This window comes from Triticum dicoccoides, chromosome 3A (genome assembly GCF_002162155.2).
Source record: "Triticum dicoccoides isolate Atlit2015 ecotype Zavitan chromosome 3A, WEW_v2.0, whole genome shotgun sequence".
NCBI classification, from domain to species: Eukaryota; Viridiplantae; Streptophyta; class Magnoliopsida; order Poales; family Poaceae; genus Triticum; species Triticum dicoccoides.
In genome coordinates, this window is record NC_041384.1 from 205628625 (window position 1) to 205636792 (window position 8168).

Consider the following 8168-nt stretch of genomic DNA (forward strand, 5'->3'; position numbering starts at 1 on the left):
AGCCTATCCCCCTAACTGCATTGTAGGGTACGATACCAGCGTCTTCAGAATGGATTATTGATAGTGGGTGTACCAATCACATGACTGGCAAAAGAAGCCTTCTTATGGACTCAACCTTATGTCCATCCGACAAGAGTCACATCACATTTGGTGACACTGGTAAAAGTAAGGTATTGGGTCTAGGTAGAGTTGCAATCTCAAAGGATCAACACATGGATAAAGTCATGCTTGTTGAATCCCTTGGCTTCAACTTAATGTCTGTCTCAATGCTTTGCGATTTGAACATGATCGTAATGTTTGGAAAATATCGTTGCCTTGTTCTAATGGAATCTGACAAGTCTCTAGTGTTTGAAGGGTATCGGAAAGATGATTTGTACATGGTAGACTTCTCAGCAGGACCACAACTTGCCGTATGTCTTCTAGCAAAAGCTTCAGAATGCTGGCTCTGGCATCGGAGGCTAGGGCATGCTGGCATGAGGAACCTCCACACCCTTGCAAAGAAGAAGCATGTCATAGGCATCGAGGGCGTCAAGTTCAAGAAAGATCACTTATGCGGTGCCTGTGAAGCAGGAAAGATGACGAGGGCCAAACATCCCTCGAAGACAATCATGACAACAACTCGACCCTTCGAACTGCTCCACATGGATCTTTTTGGTCCCACTCATTACTCAACTCTTACTACTACTGCTTGTCTCTATGGCTTTGTCATTGTTTATGATTATTCTAGATATACTTGGGTGCACATAATCCTCTACAAGACTGAAGTGCAGGATGTCTTTAGACGCTTCGCCAATCGAGCAATGAACAACTATGGCACCAAGATAAAGCACATCAGAAGTGACAATGGCACTGAATTCAAGAACACTGGCCTTGATACATACCTTGATACTTTGGGCATCACACATGAATTCTCAGCTCCGTACACGCCACAGCAGAATGGCGTCGTCGAACGCAAGAACAGAACACTCATTGAGATGGCCCGAACGATGCTAGATGAATACAAGACTCCAAGAAAATTCTAGCCTGAAGCTATTGATACTGCATGCCATACAATCAATCGTGTTTATCTTCACAAGCTTCTGAACAAGACTCCTTATGAGCTCCTTACTGGCAAGAAGCCAAATGTCAGTTACTTCAGAGTATTTGGAGCCAGGTGCTGGATCAAGGATCCACATCACACTTCAAAATTTGCACCAAAAGCACATGAGGGTTTTATGCTTGGATATGGAAATGATTCACACTCCTATAGAGTCTTCAATCTCTTTCATTATAAAGTGGTTGAAACAGTGGATGTGCGGTTCGATGAGACTAACGGTTCACAAAGTGAGCACCTGCCAAATGTGCTAGATGAAGTTCCATCCAACGAATCAATCAAACTAATGGGAACTGGAGAAATCATACCCTCTGAAGCTCAACCTGAAGAGGAACTTATCATCTCCGCACCTGATCAAACTAAAGACAATGCTTAGCCTGAAGACAATCCCACTAACAATGACAATGATCGACAAGAGCAAAATCTTCGCCCTGTACATCCTCGTGTTGCCAATGAAGTGCAGATTGAGAGAATAATTGATAGCATCAATGCACCCGGTCCGCTCACTCATTCAAGGGCAACACAGCTAGCAAATTTCTGTGGGCACTTCGCATTCGTCTCAATAACAGAACCCAAGAAAGTTGAAGAAGCCTTCATGGAACCTGAATGGATTCAAGCCATGCAAGAAGAGCTTCAACAGTTTGAGCTGAATAATGTATGGGAACCGGTTAAGCGTCCTGATCCTCGGAAGCACAATATAATAGGCACCAAATGGGTATACCGCAACAAGCAAGATGAGCATGGTCAAGTTGTCAGAAACAAAGCTCGTCTCGTTGCTCAAGGATATACTCAAGTGGAAGGAATTGACTTCGATGAAACATTTGCTCCTGTGGCTCGACTTGAAGCCATACGCATACTCCTGGCCTATGCAAATCATCATAACATACTTCTATATCAAATGGATGTGAAGAGCTCTTTTCTCAATGGCAAGATTGAAGAAGAAGTGTATGTTGCACAACCACCTGGCTTTGAAGATCCAAAACATCCTGACATGGTATACAAGCTCAACAAGGCACTGTATGGCCTCAAACAAGCCCCTCGGGCTTGGTATGACACACTCAAATACTTCCTGAAGAGCAAAGGCTTCATACCTGGTTCCCTCGACCCCACTCTCTTCACGAAGACATATGATGGTGAACTGTTTGTGTGCCAAATATATGTGGATGACATCATCTTCGGCTGCACCAATCAGAAGTACAGTGAAGAGTTTGGATATATGATGCAAGAGCAATATCAGATGTCCATGATGGGAGAGCTAAAGTTCTTCCTCGGTCTTCAAATACGACAGCAACGCAACGACATCTTCATATCTCAAGAGAAGTATCTCAAAGATTGCCTGAAGAAGTTCGGTATGCAAGACTGCAAAGGCTTCACGACGCCAATGCCAGCCAAACATCATCTGGGTCCCGACGATAATGGTAAAGAGTTCGATCAAAAGGTATACCGCTCCATGATTGGTTCTTTACTTTATCTATGTGCATCTAGGCCAGATATTATGCTTAGTGTTTGCATGTGTGCTCGATTCCAAGCGGAACCAAAGGAGTTGCATCACTTAGCTGTGAAGCGAATTCTTCGATATTTGGCTCACACCCCAACTCTAGGATTATGGTATCCAAAGGGCTCAGAGTTTGATCTGGTTGGATTCTCGGATGCTGATTATGCTGGTGACAAGGTGGATCACAAGTCTACATCAGGCACATGTCATTTTCTGGGACGATCACTTGTATGTTGGTCTTCAAAGAAGCAGAACTGTGTATCTCTCTCCACTGCTGAATCTGAATACATTGCTGCTGGATCTTGCTGCGCTCAGTTTCTATGGATGTAGCAAACACTCAAGGACTATGGCATTCATCTAAAGCAAGTGCCACTCTACTGCGACAACGAAAGCGCCATCAAGATAGCCAACAACCCAGTTCAGCACTCGAAGACAAAGCACATTGAAATTCGTCATCACTTTCTCAGAGATCATGTTGTGAAGGAAGATATTGATATCATACACGTCAACACTGAAGAGCAATTGGCAGATATCTTCACCAAGCCCTTGGATGAGAAGAGATTTTGCAAGTTACGGTGTGAGCTAAATATCTTGGAATCCTCAAATGCCCTGTGATCAGGCACACATCCTAACACTTATGCATATTGATGACTTAGATGTGCAACACACGAAGTAAAGTATATCTTCAATCAATGAAGACATACATTCTAAGTGTGAATACATTAATGTGGAATTTGACTTCGGAGCGCCACGATAATTGTGCGTCGTGTCTGTGTCTAATACTTCCTATACGGTGGGTAACGCCACCACCAAAGGTTCTGCTTGAAGTGTTTCACTCATGGCGTTACATTTGCTATGTCTTCACATTTGGTTTGGCTTCAATCTCAACATGTCTTCATGATTATCTTCGCTATGTTGATTATATATATATACTAGTGTTCTGTCCTCTACAGCATTCACTTATAGCTATGTCTTCTTGTTGAATCTTTTGAACTAAGTGAATGTGATCGGACCCTAACCTCTCTATGCTTTCTATCTCAAACTCTATCTCTCCAAATCATATGCATTCTATTGAAACTGTCGAATGTCTTCTCTGCGTCCTTGTCAGCAGAAGATACAGAGACAAACATTAAGTCCGTTTTCAATGCTCATTCCTTCACCTAAAACTCGGAGAAGTGGGAACGACCACCCGACAATCCAGGCGTGCGTGGGACGCGGAACAACCTCCAACATGCTGCATGATGGCCATGTGTTCCTCAGATGTGAATCGCCAGGGGCACCTGTGTAATAACACTGATCCGCCCCTGTACCTATAAATACACGCCTCACCGCAGTCATTATATCTTCTTCCACTCTCGCACGAACCCTAGCGCCACCGCTAGCCCTCGACGACGCCGGCGACGAAGCGCTTCGCTGCCGCAACCTCTCCGACGCCATCTTCACGCCGACCGCGGACATCGTCTTCTCCCTCGTCGCCGTAGGTGTCCTCCGTCACCAAGTTAGGGCACGGATGATCGAACTGCTCGGCCTCCTCTTCCACTCCGTCTAGCAGTTCTTCATGTGGTAAATAAAACTTCCTTTTTACGGGCCCCTTTGATCCTATAGCTTCGTCATTTTCTACCACAAGCAGTTTCTATTCACACAAGTTGGATCTCTTTCATTCTGCATCTCATAATATGCCTAGTATATTCACTTATGCTTCACAAAGTAGTTAGATTCCTCACTTGTACTGATCCATGGATTCATACAAATCTAGAACCAACTCCTTATCTATGAGTGAATGTCTTCGCACGATGAGGTCAATGTCTTCTAAACTGATTTATCTTCAAAATCTTCTGAGAATGCATATGACCTCTTCCCCTTCCCTCACACCTTAATGCTGTCACAGGTACATGTCCATGGGAGAATCCCTTGGTTCTCATAGTCTGCATTCATTTGCAGAATTCTTACAGCATCATATAAATTCTCCCGAAGCCAGTTCCTGTTTGTCCAGCAAGCGAAAGCCTTTGAAGCCTTTGAACATATTGAAGCCTTTCAGTTTAAAGTTCATGGCTTCAGAGAAATCTGCAAGGAAGGGAGGCAGACAGCGTCGTGGGGGAACATCAAGAGATTTGCCTGATGACCTCTCTGAGCTTTACAAGACAGACCCTGAAGAGGATTATAATCAGCGCAAGACCTGAATCCAGTGGATTCGAAGATATTGGGCAGAACAGTGGTACAAATACAGATTCATGACCAAGGAATATGCTGAGAAGAGTGCTATCAAAAGTCCTTGGGGTGATATTCTCTTCTGAGGCCTTCCACCCAAGACCAAAGATGAAGCTATTGCTCAGGGTTTCTATCCCTGTATGGTCCGTGGACCTCAGCTTGAAGATGCCGACCCATCATCATTGCTATGGTGTCGTGACGATAATCTCTTCAAGCGCAACTTCCAGCATGCAAAGGCATCAGCCAAGGAAAACAAGAAGTCATTGGGACTAGACTTCAACCCTGGTCCTTCTGCTCCCCAGGCTGACGGCACACGCGATGTAGAACCCAATGTCATCGGTCCTTTCTACAACCTTGAAGGTCTCATCACCCATATCGTGGTTCAAGGGACTGCCGTGAATGAGCCTGCAGATGACGCTAAATCATATGAAGCGCCTGCAGCGCCGAAGCCAAAGAAACTGAAGCAGCCAAAAGCTTCAAAGCCTGCCTCTGCACCAAAAATCTCACGGGCGAAGCCACTAGCCACTGCACCTCCTGAAGACAGTGTGCAGTCTGAAGATTTGTCACGCATCTCCAAGCCCCAGAAGGTCAAGATGCCTCTGCCACACACCGGCCAAGAACTGACAGCTGCTGCTATTCTGCGCAACGATGCCATTGATCTGTCTAGTGATGAAGATCTTGTAGATGACGCTCTTGAGCAGCTGATCAAGAGCAAAGAAGAAGCAAAAATCTTCAACAATTTGCCTCTCTTTGACGTGGCAATCATCCACGACTTCATCGATGAGTGGTTTGAAACGCCCAGCCTCAGCTTTGAAGACCTACAACTTCCCATTGGTCTCAGTGTCGCCTTCCATGGCGCCATTGCTTCAGAGCTAGCTCTAGCTCAGCACATCGTTGAATTGAAGCAAAAGATAGACTATGAAAAAGCTCAGTTCAAGAAGCATATGGCCAAGCTCAGCGTACAAGAGGTCAAGAACTTCAAGCTCATGCTGCACGAGCTTAAAGAAGCTTTTCTCAAGAAGCGTGAAGAAGCTCAAGGTTCTCGTGAGCGCATGAAGAGCCTGGCTGACAAGTGTGTGCAAGCCTACAATGAGGCTGAGAAGCACAAGGCCCTTGGGCATCCTGGCATCGACCCCAGGATGGCTGCAAAGAAGAAGAAGAAGCCCGCTATGGCCGAACCCGACGCACCAAGGCAGGAAGCAGATCCCATTGTCTTCCCAACTAGCATGACTGGCTCGAAGCCAAAGGCCCGGTCAACCGCTTCAGAGCTGAAGAAGACGAGGACTGCTGAGGCTGAAGCCAGAAAGAGGAAACATCCTGAAGCCTCTGCTACTGCTCCCTCCAAGAAGAAGCGGAAGACCAAGAAGGAACGGGCTGCTCCCACAGAGCCCTTGATTGTTGAAACCATCTCCGTGGTTCGCCCTGATGCTGAACCTCAAGAGCGCCAACTGACTGTCCATGAGCCTGCTTTCACAGAGGCTCATGAAGCTGAAGACTTTCCAGCAGCTGATCCCATCGCTGCTGAAGACATTGGTCACCATGACCATGTTGAAGATGATGCAGTTCTTCCTCAGCTCGAGCACCAACAGGTATCATCGCCTGTGCTAACGCATAGCGAGCTCATCAGCATTGGTCATCCTCTGACGCCAATTGCTCAGGATGCATCATGGGCTGATCACCCACAAGCACAAGAGGAAGAAGACCTAGAGGCCCAGCCAACTCCAACTCCACAAGCGTCGCCAGCGTTACGCAGGCTTCGCAAAGGACCAAGGCCTCCAGTCTCTGAGTCTGAAGCTAAAGCTGCTGAAGACATTCCGGCTGCATCAGCCGATGAAGAAGAAACCCCAAGTGCTGCTACACCCCCGTCTCACCAAGAAGTTGTTCTCGAGGAGAACGTGACTGTGACCGACCCTCCAGCTCATCAAGTGGAGGTTGAGAATTTTGAGGCGGCCACCGACGCCACTGACATTGTCATGGCTGAAGCCAATGTGGAGCCTTCACCAACCCAAGCACCAGAAGTCAGTGAAGCCAATGACGCTACTGCTTCTGTTCCTGCGCCTGCTGCTGGTCCTCAGTTCGACTACCATGTTGAGCACAGGCCTCAGGTACAGAAGCCAATCCCCAGATTGCCCAGGTTTCCAAGTCCTGCATCAGCACCTGGATCCTTCAATGTCAATGGCTTCAAGGAAGACAACACCTTCTTCAATAGCTCCAGGAACCCCTACTCAAGGGAAAGAATATCATCTGATCGGTTCTGGAGCTATCCGCAGCGAAGCTATTACTCCTGCATTCTATACAATCAAGGTCGCATCTTCCCACATAAGCGTCTTGACATTGAAGCAATAGCTGGTCTGCCCTGTTTGGAAGAAGCTCTAGATTGCTTCAAAGAGGTTGGATTGCTGCCGTTTGTCACCGACCAAGAGCACTGGAATGAAGAGTTGCTGCTCCAATTCTATGCCACACTTCACATCCGTGGATACAACAGAGATCCGAAGACTTGGGTCCTAGAGTGGATGACAGGAAATGTTCATCATGAAGCCAAAGCCTTTGACATCATTGAGCTCACTGGTCTGCCCACTCCTGGCGATCTCTACGAACCTGGCTGTCAGCTTCACAGTGAAGCTATGGAGAGCATCTTTCAGAAGCCTGAACCAAACATGAGTCAGATGCTCAGTATGATGAAGCCATTGCCACACGATGCTGCATATCCTAAGGAGTTCCTTGTTAAAGACCTTGAGTATCTGCCAAGGACTATTTATCACATCATAAGGCGAACTCTCTGGCCCATCAAAGGACATTCTCCACATGCAAAGCTAGAAGGTGCAATGAAGACCTTGGTCTTCTATATTCTTCATGGCAAATGCTTCAATGCACAAGACTTCTTCATCCGCCAACTTGCTGCCTCAGGCTCTGATCTTTTTGGCTTGAAGTTCTATGCTCCATGGATAATGCGGCTGATCAAACTCCACTCCGCTATCTCATATCAGCCATCTGCCCGCAATCATCGGATCTTTCTACCTGATGTGGATATGTCTGTTGAAGACATTTATCCTGAGCCTGCCAAGGAACCTCTAAGTCTTCAGAATGTGGAGCATCAAAGTTTTTCTCAGAACATTGAAGGAGTTGAAGCAGTCACTCGTGTGTATCCTTTGGCCGGAACCACACGTGCACCACATCCTGCTCTTACTGAAGCCACCGATAGCACAATTGCCCAACGACCCAAGAAGCGCACTCGTGTTCTCAACGATCGAGAGCTTCTGGTGGCTCTTCATCAGAAACAGGATAGGCATCATGACTGGCTGAAGCGCCAAATGCAAAGCCTCTTGGTGGATGTTAACCGCATTGGCAATCTTGCCACCAAGAATTCCTTTG